At 31.1% G+C, this 20,830-nt stretch overlaps 1 pseudogene; it reads right to left on the bottom strand.

Moving 5' to 3' along the window:
- LOC143389918 (lipase member I-like) overlaps window positions 1-6,998 on the bottom strand; it is a 60,473-nt pseudogene extending 53,475 nt beyond the window's left edge.
- Between the last annotated feature and the right edge of the window lie 13,832 nt (window positions 6,999-20,830).

Here is a 20,830-nt window from a genome sequence, read left to right on the forward strand (position 1 = left end):
AGGCTGAAAGAGAGTAAAGATATGGAGGATGTGAGCAGTAAGCCACGGTGATATGTGTGCGAGTAGACTTGGAGTATTTAAGGAAGCCAGGTGGCTGGAGCATAACATGTAAGAAGGATCATCAGAAGACAAGAATTCACACCATATATGACCCTTCTGGTCAGGGTGAGGATTTAGTCTCATTTGGGGTTATCATGCCTGGGAGCAGCTGATGCTAACTGGTAAAACCTAAAGAGCACACTGCCTCAGCTGGTATGACTTGAGTCAGGGTGGCTTGCAACATAAAGCTATGAGTCCCAGGATTCTGTAGATCTGTAGATCTTTGGGGCACTGGTGAAAGTTGAAATTCTAAGTCCATTATCAATATGCAGTCTAATACCCAGGGAGTCACTAGAATGAAAAAAAGGTAGCAAGCTCAGAAAATTCAGGACTACAATTATAAAACCCTGTTGCCAAGTAAGATTGAAATGTTTTGGCTTAAGGAACAAGAAATTAACACAGTTAACACTTGGAAGAAATCAGCAAAATGTTTAGCATAACAATAAAATAATTGAGTCTGACATTAAGAATTATGATGCCAAAGATTCAGCCTCAGCAATTTAGTGAGGTCCTAAGAAACTTAATGAGACCCTCTCTATAAATTAAAAAAATATATCTATCTATATTTTTATCTTTATCTATGGTAATATGCTCAGTGGTTAAGCTGGGTTCAATCTCTGGTACAAAAAAATAAAATGCCAAAGATTAAGATCCAGCAAATTTAACTAGTATATAATACTAAGAGAACACAGTAACAGCTAGGGGGGTATTAGAGGGACATGAGAGCACTTATGATATACATAATGGTGGGAAAGTGAGGACCTTTAGCGTATAAGGAAATATAAAAGACAACTTAGATGACTTTAATTAACGTCGCCAGATTCCAGGGCAGCTTATGAGTTGTATGACTAAAAGAAGTGTCGAGTCCCTCTTTACATCTCATCTAATGATCAGCTTATGGCATTTAAGCAAAAATGAAATCCAACAATTTGGAGATCTCTGAAGTTTCCTAACATCTAAGTGCAACGTTGGGTTCTAATTTTGGAATCTGCTATTTCTCCAATCTGCCACTGGGGTTGACCCAAACAGGAAAGCTCCAGGATGAAGGGGAAGCAAAAGATACTTATTATAAACTTAGAAACAGCCCTTCATTCAGGCATGTTATTTTTCTTCTTATCAGATGCAGGGAGCTGGGCGGCTTGGTCAGCTTAGATCATTAATTCCCTTGATTTTAAGAATGATGGGGAGAACAATTATGGCCTTTCCATTTTCTTTTTATTATAAATTATAACAACATAAGAAAGTAACATAAAATAAAGGGCTACAAATATACTATTATGAGGCAAGTAGCCTCGTACCTACTCATGTCAAGAAACAGCACCTAGAAACCTCATTGGCCTTTATTCAGTCACAAGATTTTATCTATCCTCTAAAGATAACCAACATCCTTTCCTTTAATGAAATCATTTTTATATAAATTTATATGCTATGAATATATACAAGACACTACATATACATAAAACATATACATATGCTTTTGTGTCTGGTTTTTTCTAATGATCAGTCTGTGGTGTTACTCCACATGATCAGGTGTGAAGGTTATTTACTGCTACGTAGCCCTTCAGTGTATGAGTATTCCACAGCTTTATTTGTCCTCTCCAGTTGGGAGACATTTGTGTTGCTTCTATTTTCAGGATAATATTCATTCATACTCTGAATAGTATTGAACATATATTCATGTACATGCAAAGGCAAATCTATTGACTGTACACTGGAAGTGGAATTGCTGTTTAATAGACCATGAATATCTTCAGTTTTAATAAATAATGCAAAAGTGTTTCCAAAATGGCACCACCAATTTGAGCCTCTATCAACCACATTTGAATATTTCTGTTGTTCTATAACCTCTTTAACAAATGGTCTTGCCAGGGTTTTGAATTTTGGGTCTCTTTATAAGCATGTGGTATTTCATTCAAGTTTTAATTTGCATTTTTCTTTTTTCTAACTTTAAAAATGTTCCATATGGTTATTATTTATTTGGAATTTTTCCTTTATAAAAATGCCTTATCAAGTCTTGATTTTTTAAAAATATTTTTTAGTTGTATATGAACACAATATCTTTATTTATTTATTTATTTTTATGTGGTGCTGAGGATTGAACCCAGTGGCTCATACATGCTAGTCAAGTGTTGTACCACTGAGCCAGAACCCCAACCCCTTGCTTTTTACTTTCTGAATTTTTTTTTATTAAGTTCTCAGTCTTTATGTAAACAAATATTTAAGTCTTCTGACTTGGGTTATAAGCTTTGTGTGATTTGGAAAAAATACTATTCTCTACTCCAATATTATGAAGATTTTTAAATTGATACTACATAAACTATTTGCTTTTCCTTTTCCATACTATATGCACAATGTGGACAGGATTTTAATTATATGTGAGTTAGAGGGTTTTTCCCAACTTCAATAATTAACAGGTTGAAACAGAAATATTTGTTGAAATTTCATTTTCATTTTATTTTGCCCAGCTGTGCCCCACCTGCCATGAATCTCAGAAGTTTTACAAAAAACTTATTTTATTTTATTGAATTTTTTGTCTTCCTTATGTTAGTGCCACACTGTCTTCATTTCTATGAGTTTATAATAAAATTTGACATCTGTGAAAAATATGTACCTTTTTCTTCAAGACTGCCTTAGCAATACTTAGCCCTTTTTATTTCAAATTAATTTAATACTTAGATTCTGAAGTTATTTTTTAAAAGATGGAATTTAGGTTTAAAAAAGGGGGGAAGAGGATCAAATCAATGACTATTAATGGCTTGAATAGAACAAATTATGTTACCCAAAATTTTTATTTTTAGGATGATGTGCTACTTCTTGAAACCTGAATGAGGCAAACTGAGACAAGCAGTGTCATTCGACAATGCAGGAAATCATTAACATGAAACATCTTATCCACATCCCTTCTTCCTCTTATTATCTCCTCTTCTCCAGGGTCTACATTTAATTTTTCATTTTTAAATCATTAAGCCACTGCTTTACCTTTGGCATCAGAATGGATGACATCTACAAATTTTGCATCAGTGTAATCTAATCTACTATTTGATGGTTTCCAGTAAATTTTGGCCCAGCAGGATCAAGACCTGAAATTCAAGAAAGGAATGATTAATCTAATCAAGTCTTACTTGATGCTCATTTATTGCATGGTTGTATTATTAATATTACATTAGAAACATACTAAGCACTTTAAGTTGAAATCTGCCCCAAAACCATATTTAAAGGTAAGTAAAACTTGATAAATAGCATGTATCTTCATTATTTGAATGCTTAATATCAACATTTGAAGACAGTCAAACTAAACCACCTTAGAGATACCTACACACAACATTTTGAAACATTTCTAGAATTTTCATTTAGGTAACAATTGTTAGCAAATTAGAAGTTCTGTGTTTAATAGCAACTATAACTTCTCCTGGAGGGGAAAAGATAATAAATAGTATGTGTACACATTCTCTTAAGAAAAAAAATATTTAAAATTTCTATGTAATATAAGTATTACTTATAGAGTAGCTTAAATTTTACATAAAATTCTAGACTCATGACTTTCTGAATTGTATCAAAAGTCAGGGGAGATAAAATTAATTTCCTTGAAAGCATCTATGCAGTGGAAGAAAGTACCATCTTTAAAATTTATTTGAAAAATATGTTGCTCATCTTGGGCCATTCTAGTATTCTTATTTTATTTAAATAGTCCCAATATGGAGCCATTAAATTTGACTAATAGGTAGAAATATATATCCATCCATACAAATTTTTTCTCGTCTCCTTATCCTCTTTTCTAAAACTCAACTAAAAGTTTATTGTCTTTTATTAATACTTCAAAATGTTATCAATATTCTACAGACATACATATAAATAACTGTTTTAAAAATAACATAAATTGTTCAAGGAAGGATATTGTACTTCTTCTAAAATCACCACCACTTCTAGAGGAAGAAAGAAAGTTTATGTTGGCATTATTTGGTTACTGAGTTTTGTGGATACAGTAACTCTGTCATGGGAATATGTGGAAAATTGGGAATCAGAACTCCTCAAACTTGGATACCGACTCTTGATTCTTCTAGCACTCAAGTATAACACTTTAAAAACTGAAATACAGTTTTGTGAAAATTAAGTACACTGCCATATTCTTATCATTCTTATCTCAGCATACATGAAGTACAATAAAGTCTAATTTAATGTGCCGAATTTTCCTGTGTATTCTTACAACAATAATTTAGATAGAAATACAGGGATAGATCTTTTCCTCTCATTTCTATCTCAAGTCATATGAGCTGTTTTCAGAACTAAAAAATATTTTGGAATCTTACTTATATCTAATATTTGAAGACGAGTACAGAAAAATAAATGTGCATACATAATTTCTATTGCTTCATTTTTGTACCTGCTAAATTTTAAATAACTTCTGATACTTAAAAGTGTGCTAAAATAATAATTTATTAAAAATAGTTTTACCTGTTATTCTTCCAAGTCCACCATGAAATATCTTTCCAACAAAACCACTAATATGAGCTCCCAAGCTCATGCCTATGAAGTGAAAATTGTCAAGAGATGCTCCATGTGTCTACAATTGAAATTAAGAATGTCACAATTTTCATTTTGAGTATTTACAAATCCTGTCTCACACAACCATGTTCTAAAACTCATTCTTTTTTTTTTCTCATGGCTTAATTCATTTCTGGGAGAAAGAGAAGATAACTTTTTAAATTTTTGAAACAAGTTAAACTTTTATTTAATTATCATTAAACTTTTATTTAATTATCATTAAACTTTTATTTAAAGGTAAGTCACTATGTATAGCTTGTTTTTTGTTATAGCAGTTCAAATGAATTAAGACATACCCCAGATCAATCTGACTCCAAAGTTTATGCTAATCTGTCTCTCCATTTTCTCTGTTTAGATTCTATCAAAAATCCTAGAAAAGCTGGTGAAAGTGTAATAATCATTTCTACTTCAGAAATGATAAAATGAGGATTATGGATTTTAAGTGGCTTCCCCTATCACAAGCTGGATAGTGATGGAATCAAAACCTGTTAGTCAATGGGTAGAGGTGGGAAGATGGGGGTGTTAGGAGCTTACATGAGGGTGTATTTCTTCCACCATATTCATAAGAAAATAATAGAAGACTTGTGGGCAGATCATGTCTAGTCTACATGCTGACATGCCTGAAGGCTTACAGAAAGATGTAAATTGCCACTAAGGGAAAACTAGACAGGCTTTCCCAGCACAAAGCAATAAAATTCTTAAAATACTTCAGAGCAATGCCCCAAAACTTGAAGGAAATATTTCTCCAAAGTTTAGTGCTACTGAACAATTTGTGTTATTTTTTAAAACAGTTACTGACCTTTGAAGTATTGCTAGAAATTTATCTATGCTTCAAATTTTCCCAAGTTTCTCTAGTTATCTCTCACCCTTTCCATACTTTGAGGTTCGTTTTTATTATGTAAAATCTATAACCACTAAAAAATTGATTGTGCACTTTTATAACCTACTGATAGCAATGAGTAAGGCAATTATCTCCTTTGCCTTTCATAGGGATGGTATGATTTTTTCCAAATTAGGAAACATAAAAATAATAATGAAAGTTGATTGTATTCAATGATTACTAAATGGTATTCATTGGTTAAACACATACATACACATGAACATTTTTTATATATCTATGTATTCTTCTAATATTTCTATAAACATTATTATACAATTTTATCTTAAATGCAAAAATAAGGAAATGCACATACAGAGGTTAATGAATTGTGATGGTTAGTGAAGAATCTGGACTTTGAACCACTGAGTCTGACTTCTAGCCACTATATGTAGCTGCTTCTTGGATTTGCTATGCTTGTTTAATTTCAGCAAAGACTTGGAAGTTCAGCACAACATGTGCAATTTCAAGCCCAAGAATGTACCACAAACCAAATTAACCCTTCTGTCTTTTAATTACCCATAACCCACCACCTCTCAGGACAAACATGAGTCTCCATAAAGGTTGACATGGTTAAGAAAACTCATTCAAACTATAGATGACCCAGAACTGGCCTAAATTTACCTGACCCATCCCCACTTTGAGCAAACCTGAATGGAATTTCCTTTGACATTGATAAAATTAATCTACTTTTCAGACTGTTTTCCCCTGTCTTTTACCAAATTCATATTTGATTAATGTAAACATGTTAAGACATATTTTAGGGAGAATATCCAAAGAATGAAAAGATCATATACTTTATCCCCTCTGCCCACTTAGGATCACTACTTTATTCTGAAGTTAATTTAGTTAGAGTCAAAAAGTCTTACAATGTTTTAAATTAATCATAATAAATGTTTATGAGAATTATTTTAAAATAAGGTAAATCTAGATATACAATTATATTTTGATGCAAAGATAATAAGACTGCACAAATTAGAATTTCAAAGCTATAATTCTAAATGCTTATGGGAAAAAAGTATTACTTTTATTATCACAAGTAGTATTACATAACACATTATATATTGTATAGCAAGATTAATGATAAAATTTCCAGACTTACCAAAAGATATTGAATGTACTCAGTCAAAGTCTCAGCAACTTTTCTGGTGTTTTTAACTGCTCTGTTGTAAATAAAAGTTGTAGCACCATGGTTCCAGTCTACTACAATTACATTAATATCTTCTTTATGCAATAAACTCCTTACAAAATTTGAAAGCCATGATGGGGTGGAGCCCATTGGTCTGTATCCAAGAATCAGCCAGACTGTTTTCTTTTGTGTGTTGAAATTAGCATTGAGTGAGTTATTGAGCCCTAAAAGTGGCTCAGCACAGTTCAGGTTGTTCCTTGTATAGATCATCAGAACTATCTTTAATCTGGGAATAAACAAATCTTTTCAGGAATCCTTTATACTTAGATGAGAGAATTCAATGCATCGTCTTTTATTCTCTGAAATTGAAATTATAAAAGTCAATCAACCTGAGAACTTAGATATTATTGGATTCTTGATGCTGTTATAAAGAACAAAATTGAATATGAGGGTTGGGGGATTTCAAAATTTTCTTAGCAATCAAATATAATTCACTAATCAACTGCACTGTTCAAAGTAATGCACTGATCAAGCAAAAAAATATAATTTCTAAACTAGAAATAATAAAAAAGTTACAATAGAAAATATAAATAAATATGATTGGTTAAAAATCATGAGTTGTTTATCTGTATAAAATAGGAAATTATAGCAATGTTTGTGACTAAAGTCATGAATATTGATAATAAAGAAGTGATGAGCCCACCACCAATAAGATAGATAAATTGATTTTAAATTATGAACTTTAACAATAGCTTTATAGAATAGTACTTATATATGAATAATAAGCTTTAGGTAAAAAGACATTTTACTTGACCAGTTCTCTAATGAATATGAATAAAAACAAGATAACATTTTCCTATCAAATAAAAATAGAAAAATCTTCCTATACCATTGATAAGGGTAAATACCAAATGACTGATAAACACAGTGAGAACATATAAAATGACACACTCTTTGAAAAATTTATATTTATGTGTGTATCTCCATATGTGTGCACCACACACTTATTCTTGGCACAAAATTATAAATCACTTTAAATGTCATTATGAAACTATTTGTGTTCTCTCTCCCTCTCTCTCTCCCTCTCTCTTTCTCTTTCTTTTTCTCTCCCTTTATAATTCCCAGAAGAAACCAAGGCAGAAAATAAAATAAATAAGAAAGATTAAAAATGCTCATTGCCACATAGTAAAACAACAGTCGCTTTTTATTTTCTCTTTCATAGATTCTCAGAATTGTAACTCTTTTCATAATAACAACATAATCCCAAAAGTTTTTTTCAAATAAACTTTTAATGAGAATGTGTGCTTATATTCCTTCTTGAACATTAACTCCATAATATTTGGAAGAGAATTTGTCAACATATATGAAATATTCACAAATGTGTTAGTATATTTTATCTCAGCAAATCTACTTCTAAGAATCTATCAGAAAAAAAACAAAAATAAATGAACTAACAAATATTATTTTATTACTGGACATATATTTTTTATAATAATCTTAATTGTGAATATATATTTGCAATATTGTCATAATCACTGAGGTACAGTAAAAGGAGAAAGACATTGAAGGAGAAGCAATTTATACATTCAATTCCCAGGCAAAAAAAAAAAAAAAAAAAAAAAAAAAAAAAAAAAAAAAAAAAAAAACTAGGGTATCCTTGGAAAGTTAAAACCTTGATTCTTTATATGTTTTAAGTACTAGAGAATGAGGAATTAAGAGAAGGAATAGATTGAATCATAGTGCCTATGAATGCTTGCTACACTGTTCAAGTTGTGTAAGAAATTCTGTACCTCCACCTTATCTTATCAGCAGAAATTGGACAAGGGCCAAATGCAATCAATGAATCCAAACTGCTGACCCACTCCAACTCTAGGTAGCTGTTACATGGCCCTAGAATGAATAATGGGGAATTATTCAGTAGGATTACTGTGAAAAAAAATTAAAGGAAAGAAATTATCACCCAAAACCACCAGCATACAAATATATTATTTATTACCAGATGTACAAATAATTGCAGAAATAATTTCTATAGAGATAGCATCCCCATTGGAATGCGAAGAAAAATCTCATTTCAGAAACACAAAGCAGGAAGCCATTAAGAGAAAATTAACTGAGGTTAAAAAAAAAACACAGCATCACATGGAGAACAGAATAATGAAATATTCTAGTTTATGAAAGTAAAAAGAAGCTATTGCAGAATTAAAATTCACATTATAAATGTTATAACAAACATGGAACTCTCTTGTAGCAAGAAATAAAACAAGAAAAAATTAAAATTATGAAGGGAAACATACATTCAAGAGAAAGAAAGATGATTCAAATCTTAAAATGTTGTTGTTCCATGGGCTGGGGCATTGGGTAGGGGGTGGGTAGAAACTACAAAAATTAAGGGAATTGCATACCAGGAGTTGCAAACTGAGAAGGTTCACTACAATGCAGAGAAAGTCAGTTAATCAGACTCACCAAGAGGTTTCCTAGAAATTAGTTTGGAGTTCCATGCAAGAGAGAAATATCCTAAAAATAGTAAGGCAGAAAATATAGGTTACAAACAGAGGAATGAAGTAATGATGACTTCATGTTTTCCTTTAAATGAATACATCAGACAGACAAAAGTTATAAGTGGAAAGTTTGGGGCCTAAGAAGTCTATGTCTTTCTAGAGGACTCTACTAAGAATAATACAGCACACTTTCTGAATAATCATTGTTACTTAAAAATGTTAGCTTTATTGGAGATAAGATCGACAGAATTTCATAGTATAAAAAAGATTGAAAGTGAATGTGCAAATAAGGTGAACACTGATTTAGGTTGAATGTTACAAAATTGGATAAAACAGAAAAGCAATAGCAAAAGTTATTTCTGTATGTCCAAATTAAACTAATAGACAGAAGCATATATTAAAAGGAGTATAGAGGAAGTGGGCTTGGTGCAAAAAGTTGTTAATAGAGGAGGAATTTGTAAAAATTCAAAATTTTTAACTGTAGAAATAGAAAAATAGGGTATTAAAAAATATTGAAAACCCAAATGTCAACTGCTATGCTATGCAAAACATAACACATAAATTTCTAAATATAAAAATATTTAGAATATAAATTAAATATTTACTCATATAACAGTATATATATATATATATATATATATATATATATATATATATATATACACAAAAATAAAAGAAAATTTGAAAATTGAAGTAATGAAACTAGAAAGCATAAGACAATGATAAAGTTACACTAGGGAGAAAAAATATATGATATGTAAATAGACATGTAACTGTAAAGTTGGCCTATTAAAAAATAATCAATTTCAGCTTTTGTAAAAATAAATAAATAAATAAGAATAACACATCTAGAATAAGAACACAGGGCTGGGGTCGTGGCTTAGTGGTAAGAGTGCTTGCCTAGCATGCATGGCGTTGCATGCATGAGGCGCTAGGTTTGTTCCCCAGCACCACATAAAAAAATCAAAGAAACAAAATAAAGATATTGTATCCATCTACAACTAAAAATATTTTAAAAATAAATAAGAATATAAATGGACAAATAAGTATATTCCTCACAAAAGGGGCATAGGCAGCTTTGTTAGAGTGCAATGATGGCTCCAATTCATCACCCTTTCCCAAGTCTGGGCCATTTACTGTGTCACTTTGAGGTATTCTCTCATTTAAGTGGGGTGATTTGCCCCAAACCCACAATGAAGAAACAAAAATAGGACTTTCTTTGACAAAAGTACCTTAGGAGACTTGAAGGAAGCAGAGGCTTGAAATGGACTTGTACCAGGCGACTTACACTTCCACACCTCTGCCATCACATGAAAACAACCCTGGTCTGTCCAGCTAGAAGATGAGACATGTGTGGAAAAGCTTATTTCCTCAGTTGTGCTAGGCACTAGTCAGTCCAGATGATGGCCACTCAACAGTCAGACATGCTGGTGATCACAACCAAAAGCAAGAATAATAATTGTTCCTTGTTATGTTCACTGAGTCCACAGGTGAGAATAATGGATTCACATCAAGTGCCACTAAAGATGTTAGCATTTACTTTGTTTTGGCTTTATTTTTGCCTGATTATAATATTATAGGAAAGAGAGTGAAAACAAGAGATACCAAATAATACAAAAGAGTTAACATAGTGTATTGTTAGACTTAAAGAACATTAAATTGATTTAATTCTAGATCTTTGGAGTAGAAAGAAGAATAAAATTCTAGGCATCAAAAATATATCAGAATCCTCATAAAATTATCCTTAACAATTAGGTATAAATTGAAATATTCCCAAACAAGCTGGAAGCTCCTTTACTTACTAGACTTGCCCTGTAAGAAATGCTGATGCATCTTTCAAATTGAAATAAAAGTCCACTAGACAGTAATTTGAAGTCATGAGAATATGACAAATACAGAAAACAATACTATCATAATTTTGGTTTATAACTTTACTTTTCTGTAAAAGCATGTCAGTATGAAAATCAACTAAACATAAGAAAAGGTAATAATGTAGGAAATGAGGAACAAAAAAGGATTTAAAAGACAAATTAATAGAAATTACTGTAACTGCATGTTCAAGGGTAGACAATGTATAAAGACAAAAGTTTTGTCATCAGTAACATTAAGTAGGGTGGAGTGAAACTTTAGAGAGGTAGTATTTTTATGGGATTGAATTTAAGTTAGTATCAGTTTAAGTTGGATTGGTATAATTTTAGTATGTTATTTTTGGTCTCCATGGTAACCTCATAAAACTATCTATAGGATTTATAAGAAAGGGAATGAGACTAAAAGCATGTCAGTATGAAAGCCAACTAAACACAACAAAAGGCACTGATGTAGGAAATGAGGAACAAAAAATACTTGAAGACATGTAGAAAACTAATGACAAAAGAGTAGATCACTGCAGGTGAATGTAGATGTGTTGAAACCCCTAATCTAAAGGTGTACATTGGCAGAATGGGAAACAAACAAACAAAACAAAACAAAACAAAGAATACAGCCTCCAACTATATTCTATCTATAACAGACTCATTTTGCAAAAGATGAAAAAAAATATTCAATTCAAAAGAGAGTAGAAATGCTACACTAATACCAGACAAAATTGCTTTAAATTAAAAATTGTTAAAAGATTAGGAAAAACACTATAAAGCTTAAACAATAAAACCTCCAAAAAAACAGAAATAGAAAACTTTATTAGATTGTATTTAGCACTGATTCCCTGATTTCTCAAAGAATACCAAAAAGATTTTAAAAAGCACAAGCAATAAAAGCAAAAATAGATAAGTTTAGTTTTATCAAAATTAAAAGCTTTTGTGCATTAAAGAACAGAATCAACAAAGTGAAAAGACAACCCACAGAATGGGAAAATGTATTCATCAAAAAGCAGATAATTTTCAGATGAATACCACAATGTAACAAATAAAAATCAAACACTCAATTTTAAAAAAAAAAGTGGGCAGAGGAGTAGGATAGACATATCAATGAGGAAAAGTAAATGGTGAATAAACTGATTTAAAAAATATTAAATTTAAGAAAATTAAATTAAAACCATAATTGAATATCACTTCCAACTCTTTAGAACCTCTACTGTTTTTTAAAACATCAAAAAATACAACTATTGATGAAGATATGGAAAAATGGAATTCTTGTGCATTGATGGTGGGAATGCAAAATGGTACCACTGCTGTGGAAACAATATGATGTCTTCTCAAAAAAAAAATTAAATAGAATTACCACAATGTGTTCCCTGAAAGAAGAGAAACAAATCCAGTAATTCCATTCTTAGGTAAATAACCAAATAATTGAAGGCTGAGGCTTATGGCAGTATTATTTACAATAGCTAAAGAGTGGAAACAACCTATATACCCATCAATAAATTAATGGATTAGCGAAATCTCTAATATACAATGGAATGTTATTCAACCTTAAAAAGGAAGAAAATTTTACACATGTTACAATATGGGAAAACCTTGACTAGATATGATAAAGTGAAAATACAAAAGTCAAAAATAGATCAAATATTCTATGGTTCCACTTACATGATCAACCTAGTTTCAATGACCAAAATAGTTGATTTCAGAGAGAAAGTAGAATGGTGGTTTCCAGAGGCTGAACAGAAAGCGGTAAAGGGGAGTAATGTTTCAAAGGAACATTGTTTCAGTTTGGGAAGGAGAAAAAGTCCTGGAGATGGTTAGTGATGATGGTTACATGACAATATTTTTATACTTAATGCCACAGAATTATACGCTTGAAATGGCTAAAATGTAAATTTTTATGTGTTTTACCTCAATTAAGAACAAAAATAAATAGATAAGTAAATGCTTTACAGAATCCAATTCCTGTCATGATGGATATCCATTGCAGATATTTCTCTAAAAACAGAACACTGGATAAGAATTGGAACAAATAAGTTTAAAATTTGACAACAACAATCACAGGAATGTGTTCCCTGAAAGAAGAGAAACAAATTATTTGAATCCTATAATCTCTTTCTGCTAGGAGGTCCTTTCTTGACTGCAGTGTAGGAAGGGTGAATCCAGTTATAGCATGGCGATCTTGCTAACATAGGAGAAAGCTGGAGTTTGGCCATTGAAGTTTGAACAGCAGAATACTAGAGAGGAAGAAGCCATGAAGAAGAAGAGCTTTGAAATCTATAGGGCAGTTTCTTTGTGTCTGTTGCTGTATACAAACCTACACATGCATAGAATAAAGCACAAGGAGCTACAAGCTGAACAACTCCAGAGGTCATGCAGGGAAAGAAGACACTAATGTCTCAACTAGATAGAGTAGAAGGACATTAGTGAAAAGCATGTCCATCCTCTAGAGACCCCAGAAAGTCAGACATTAGTTGCCATGCTGCTAAACCACATATAAAGTAAAAGATAACTTCGACAAGCCCTTTCGCCCTCTCATGTTTTCAACTCTACTTGCTTTGATTCAGTCTCATTTAATGGCAGGAAGCAGAATATGTACATGAATTGAGAGAAAACATTAACGATCTTGAGTGAAGCCAGGATTTCTCAAATAAGAAACTGCAAGAATGAAACAAAAAACAAACAAGTGATATATTGGACCTTCTCATAATGAAACCAATTTGCTCCTCAAATAACAGTGTCAAGGATACAAACATGCAGACCTGCAATATGTATATCTGACAAGTACTTGGGCTCAAACGATTTGTTTGTGTGAGTGTGTGTAGAATATACATATAATAATAAAACACACCAATATTTTAATAGGCAAAAGAACTGAAGACATTTAACAGAAGATTGTAATAATGGCCAAGAATCTCAAGAAATGGTGCTCAATGTCTTTAGACATTCAAAAAATGCAAATTAAAAACAAAATAATACACCACTACTCACCCACTAGAATTTTAAAAAACTGGCAAAAGCAAGCTGAAACCATTCTACATTAATGAAGAAAAAGGACAAAATAATACAATACTTTGGGGAAAAAGGTTAATAGCTTTTTTATAAGGCTAAATATGAAATTACATAACCACAAAAAGCTCACATCTAGGTATTAACCCTTGAGAACTGAAAATATGTCCTCACCACAACATGTACATTTTTATAGTAGCACTTTTTCTTTTCTTTTTCGGTACTAGGGATGGAACTCAAAAATGTTCAACTACTGAGCAACACCCCAGCCCTTTTTATTTTTAATTTGGAGACAGGACTCAAAATAAGTTGCTGAGGTGGCTTTGAACATGCAATTCACCCACCTAAGCCTCCTGAGTTGTTGAGATCACAGGCATGTACCACTCAGTAGTATTTTTTCATATAAACTCTAAATTGGAGAGAACCCATATGCTAATCAAGAAGTGCATGAATAAACAAAGTGTGATTATCTATATAATGTAAGGCCACCAGCAATATAAAGGAATAGAGTATTTATTCATGAACAACTTTGATGAATCACAAAAAAATATATTCTAATCAAAACTATAGCTATAAAACCTATAGAAAAGAAGATTTCATTTATATGAAATTCTAGAAAAGGATCTTGAATCTAGAATGTCAGAAAATATGTCCAGTTTATAAGGAATCAGAGAAGGAAAGGGAATTAATTGCAAAGAGCTAACTTTTAGGGTAAAATAAATGTTTAAATCTTAATATGTTTTTACTAAGACTTATAAAACCGTACACATATATATTCATAGTTCATCAAAATATAATTAAAGTATATATTTTACTGTATTTAAATTATACCTCAATAACCTTAATTTTATAAAAATGTCATAGTAAGTACCCAATATTTAGCAGCAAATAGAAAAAAAAAACTTTCAAAATCACTTTAAAAAGTTCAATAACCTTAATACCAAACATGAAAATAAGACAAAGACACACATGCACAAAGCCCATGCATACACACACACACACACACACACACACACACACACACACAGAGATACATGAATTAGAAATTATTCTAAGTCATGCAACACCTTAAAAGCAAAATGCCTAAATAACATATTGACAAAAATACACAGCATTAGACAAAATTAAAAAAAAAAATTTAATGGATCAACAATGATGCTTGTTAGTTTATACCCAAAGGGCTTAAAAATCAGCGTAATACAGTGATGCAGCCACATCAATGTTTATAGCAGCACAATCACAATAACCAAACTGTGGAACCAACCTAGATGCCCTTCAACAGTTGAATGGTTAAATAAACAGTGATTTATATACACAATGGAATATTACTCAGCATTAAAAGAGAATAAAATCATGGCATTTACAAGTAAATGGATGGAGTTGGAGAATATCATCAAATCATGGCATTTACAGGTAAATGGATGGAGTTGGAGAATATCTTGCTAAGTGAATTATGCCCATCCCAAAAAAGCAAAGACCAAATGTTCTCTCTAATAAGTAGACGCTGATCCTTAATGGGGGTTGGGAGAGACATGGCAGGAATAGAGAAACTTTAGATAGGGCAAAGGCAAGGAAGGGAAAGGGAGAAGGCATAGGTATAGGAAAGATGGTGAATGAGACAGACATCATTACCCTACATACATGTATGGTGACATAAATGGTTTGACTCTACATTTTGTACAACCAGAAAAATGAAAAGTTGTGCACCACTTGTGTACTATGAACTGAAATGCATTCTGTTGCATGCATAACTAATTAGAGCAAATAAATTTTACAAAGTATTCTACATAAGTTAAAACAGATATTATTTATTAAAATGAGAAAATCCTGTGAATTTCATGCTAAGAGTCATAATCCTATTAATGAGGAAATAATAATAGCATATATCCATTACAATAATATAAAAAATATAAAAATAAATACTATTATATTATGCATTTTTAATATTTTTAAATTAGCAAAAAGAAATATGATGTAATCAAAAGAATGCAGATATTATTCTTTATTATTTCATATGACATGATATTCTACCAAAAATATGAAGATGGCAACTGAAAAAGTAATCCAGTGAGAAACTTTAGTGTTTATATATGAAAGTCAATAACTTGGCTCACAGCAACAGTAGTCAATATAAAATATAATTTTAAAAATATTCAGAACCACAAAAAAGATTAATTAATATTACAATCTGTATAATTTGTTTTTCAGCTCTCCTGCCTTACATTTTTGGAAACTTCTCCCAATCCTAAATGATTTTTTTAAGCTAATTTGCAAAGGTATATTCTCTCTCCATCTCAGTGAACTCTGAATACTCAAACAGAGTATTGGATTGGATCCACAGGAGTGTGTGAAATCTAAGCAGACCCACTTAGGAACCTTTTGCGAGAGGCATTGAAATAAAAAGTGCCTTTATTCTTTTGAAAGCTCAAGCTAGAAGGAAATACATCCTGAAGCTATTATTTCCTGAGTACTTGTATTCAGTGGTATTTCATGCAAAACTCTTTAAGTTATAGAAGATAATAAACTCATGTTTTTGTTTAACCTAGTTTGAACAAGGTTCTATGATTTGCAAGTCAACTAGTTCTTTCAAAAAAAGAACAGGAAGCAGAGTGTAAGGAGAAAGGAGAAAGAATAAGAGGTATTAGGAGAAAACAACAACAAAACATTATAGACAGATAGGTAGATAGATTAATTGATTGATTTTAGGTGATTTTTTTTTGCTTGATGAGGTATTAATATCAGAGGGCCATCTTTATAGAAGAACAGTTGAAAAAAGCAATAAGGCATAAAGGCAGGTGTGCAGTAAGTATAAGAAGTAAGGAACAGGAACATAGAAATCATGATGAAAAGAAGAACAAAGCAAGTCATTTTCCACAACAATATTACCATTTTTTAAAAATCAGTAGATAATGTTATGGCAGTAGATATTGTTATGGTTTCAAATTTTATGATGATGAATAACAATGTATATTTTGTGCAATAAAATAAATACTTCAAAACCTTTAAAAAAAGAATAAGAGGAAGAAAAGGAGGAAGAAAGGTAAAAACAAAGACAAAAATATATACAATAAACATTTTTTTAAATGAAAACAAAGCTATGAAGCCAAGGAAACTGTACATAGAAATAGAATGGATTCAAATAACACTAAGATATACCACAATCCAGAATGGCAGATTTAATATGAAATAATTTTTATTCAAGTTAATTTTACAATTCTAAAATTAAGATGTTAATAAGATGTCACAGGAAGGGGAAAATGTATTTAAAAAAGAATGACCTTTTGAAGATAATAAGGGGCATGGTTAAAATTATCCCAATATTATAAATAAAGAGGCCTGTGAAATTGAATCAAGAACTAATAGATGAAACAAAATGAGGACACCAATAAGTATATTATGTTATCTATGAAAACGAGGGCAATTAAAACAGTCAAAGGCAGTAGATTTTTAAATAAACAATGCTAAGATGATTATTTGAGTCTACCTATACTAAATCATTCCATGTAAAAGCCAAGTTGTGTGAACTAGAAGGATACAATTAATACAATTACAGACTGAGAAATGATCTTAAGCATAAAAACAAAGGTGGAAATATAAATACAAGCCAACATATTTCACAGCACATAAACTTAAAATGTCTGTATATAGAAACTATAAACTAGCTAAAATATAAAAAAAAATTAGAAAAATATTTTCAATATAAGGTTGAAAAGAAAAATATATATGCATTTTTTAAAAAAACCATAAATGAGTAAAGGAAAATGATACTTGTAAGCAAAGGAAAAACAGATACTATCCAAAGTAAAGGGCTCACAAAATTATTAAAATATCATCAAATAAATAAAATTTAACTAAAATATTACCATATTATTTTTACTATCATACCAATTGACCTTATTAGTATTAATACATCAAAATGTATTATAATTTTAATGGTCAGTATTTAGGAATCAACTAAATTATAGCAATGAGAGACTAATAAAATAAATTATAGTGGATCCTTAAGATGAAGGCTATGAAACAAATTAAAAATCATTTATAAAAACTAGTGATAAATTATAAAACTTTTTATATAAAATAAAATAAAAAGAAAGATTACAAAAACATATAAATAAATCACATAAATATATTTCTATGTGTAGTCCATAGGTATAGTCCTAATTTCATCTGTAATACTTAATGTATGTGTATGCACAATACAAATATACACATGTATATGTGCACATACACAACCATACATATTTATTGTAATAGAACCAGGATACAGATCCATAAAGTATAGTTTATGGCGATGCTACTATTACAGCGATTTTTTTCTCCTTATTTGTACTTTTGTCTTTTCTATTTCCTGTATTTCTATATTTTTTTAGATTTTAGAATCTAAAATATTCACGTTTTGGTGTTATTGTGAAGAAAAATGGTTTAAATTGACCCCACTGAATTAAAATTGAAAACACCAAAAAGTAATGTTATTGGAAAAAAAAGTCAAAGAAATCAAAGCAGAAAAAGAAATACTAATTTTTGAATAACAAACTGAGGGTCTGAGGATTAGATTATGTAACATTATTGTGATTAAAAATTGAGAATTGGGAAACAATATAGGAGTTTATTGCTAGTTCTTAGGAAGATAATGATTCTGGAAATTGTCAAAAGAGAGGTACACTGATAAAGAATGCTGAAAATCATTTTAGGTTTCAAATTTTAAATAAAGTAGCAGAAAAATGTTAAAAAAATGTCAGATACATGGTGAAGTTAGGGAAAATTGTTCTACACTGTGCAACTGTATCTTCACAATACATTCTCATTACAGTTACAATGGCTGTAATAATGAGAACAGAATGATCACAACATTCCAAAGAATGAACAGTGCCCTTGGCATGAGCAGCTAAAACCCAAGGGCCTCTAGTCCCTCTCATACTTCCCTTACAGCTCTGAACAAATTCTTATGCCTCTCAAACCTGAGCCCGGGTTTCTTCACTTTTTGAAATATTTTATTGCCTTACTTTATGTAATCAACCATATAATAATTGCATGTTTATGGAGTACATTTCAACACATATATACACTAAATAACTGGCACATGCCTGTAAAGAGGCTGAAGCAGAAGGATTACAAATTCAAGATCAGTCTGAACAACTTAGTGAGAACTTGTCTCAAAATAAAAAATAAAAAGGTTATTGATATACATCAGTCATAGTGTGCCCCTGGTTTCAATGCCTAAACCTTTAAAAAAAAACTGAATCAGATTGGCATATATAGTACCTCAATCATTAGTACCTCTTTCTGGTGATAAGTCTAGATCCTCTTTTCTAGCTATCTTGAAATATACAATATATTATTAGATATTGTCACCCTAACAGGTGATAAAACATAAGTGCTTATTCTTATCCAATTGTAACTTTGGATGTGTTGACCTACTTTTCCCTGATCTTCCTTTCTCACTTCCCCTCCCAATTCTCTGGTAACCACTATCCAACTCTCAACCTCTACAAGATAACTTTTTTAAGATTCTACATATGAATAAGATCATGCCATGAGACATTTATCTTTCTGACTTACTCACTTAATATAATAATGCCCTCATCTTTAAATGGAAGGAGTTGAGACAAATGTCCTCTACTACTATAATATTATTTGACTCCAAACACATTTTATCTTGTGACTTTCAGTGTTGACCAACACTTGCATAAAAAGTTACAAATCCTCACACATATCCTAAATTTAATCCATTGTTCTATGATAATCCCCTTAAACCACAATCTCATCCCAAAAAGTGTACCCGAAAATCTCCTTCCTTCTCTTTCCCTATTTCTGAAAACAAAATGGATTTGTTATCAACAGCATTCATATCAACAATAATCATATGGCATATGATTATTTAGCACTCACTCCATGCCAAGTCCTGTGTTGTTTTATATTTCCTTACTCTTCACATATTCTACATATGAATAAAGTGATGATTAAACAGATTAAATGACCTAAGGTCATAAAATAAGAAGCAACAGAACATTTTCAGGTGAAATCCAAAAAGCCATAGCAACATATTTATGGTATAAGCTATTTTGTACACATTTGAGCAACACAAATAAGACCCCCATCAGAAGTTCACTAGTCCATTTGCCTATTTGTGTGTATCAAGAATAAAGAGCCTTTGGGGACAGCAGAATCCCAAACCTGAAACAATTGACCCACTGATGTCACCAAGACAGGTGTTTATGTGGTTATAGCAGCAGGTAAAACAAAATTGTATAGGTGAAACTCTCAGATCCCTCAAGGATAGAGGCCAAAAGCAAAAGTAAAGGCAAAAATGTATTTTAAATTTTAGTTCTGAGCCACCAATGCAAATTCAGAAAATAAATATTGATTTAATGTGTTATACAAAATCAAGATATTCAATCACTTTTTTATAAAAATATGTGGACAATGACTGACAAGGAATCTGACTACACAAGCAAAACAAACTAGGATTTCCCAAGCATAGGTTTAAAAAAAAGTGTGAAAAAATACTGGGTACGTTTGTTCAGAATGTGGTTTCCTGGGGCAATTTCCAGAGATTCTGATTGGTAGGTAGATTTGCATTTTTAAATGTATAACCTAGGAGATTCAAGTAGTCCATGAAACTGCATGGAGAAGATCTACAGTTGGAAATTATCTGACAGAATTAAAAGAAAATGCATTTAAAGGGAAAACAGTGAATTATTGCTTTACAATCTATCACATCACACATTTACATTATCTCATTTGAGCTTCACAATTCTATGAGGTAGTATTGTAACTATTCTTTTCAATTAAAAATGAGCAAACTGAAGTTCATGGAGGA

Source organism: Callospermophilus lateralis, unplaced genomic scaffold, assembly GCF_048772815.1.
Source record: "Callospermophilus lateralis isolate mCalLat2 unplaced genomic scaffold, mCalLat2.hap1 Scaffold_74, whole genome shotgun sequence".
Taxonomy (NCBI): Eukaryota; Metazoa; Chordata; class Mammalia; order Rodentia; family Sciuridae; genus Callospermophilus; species Callospermophilus lateralis.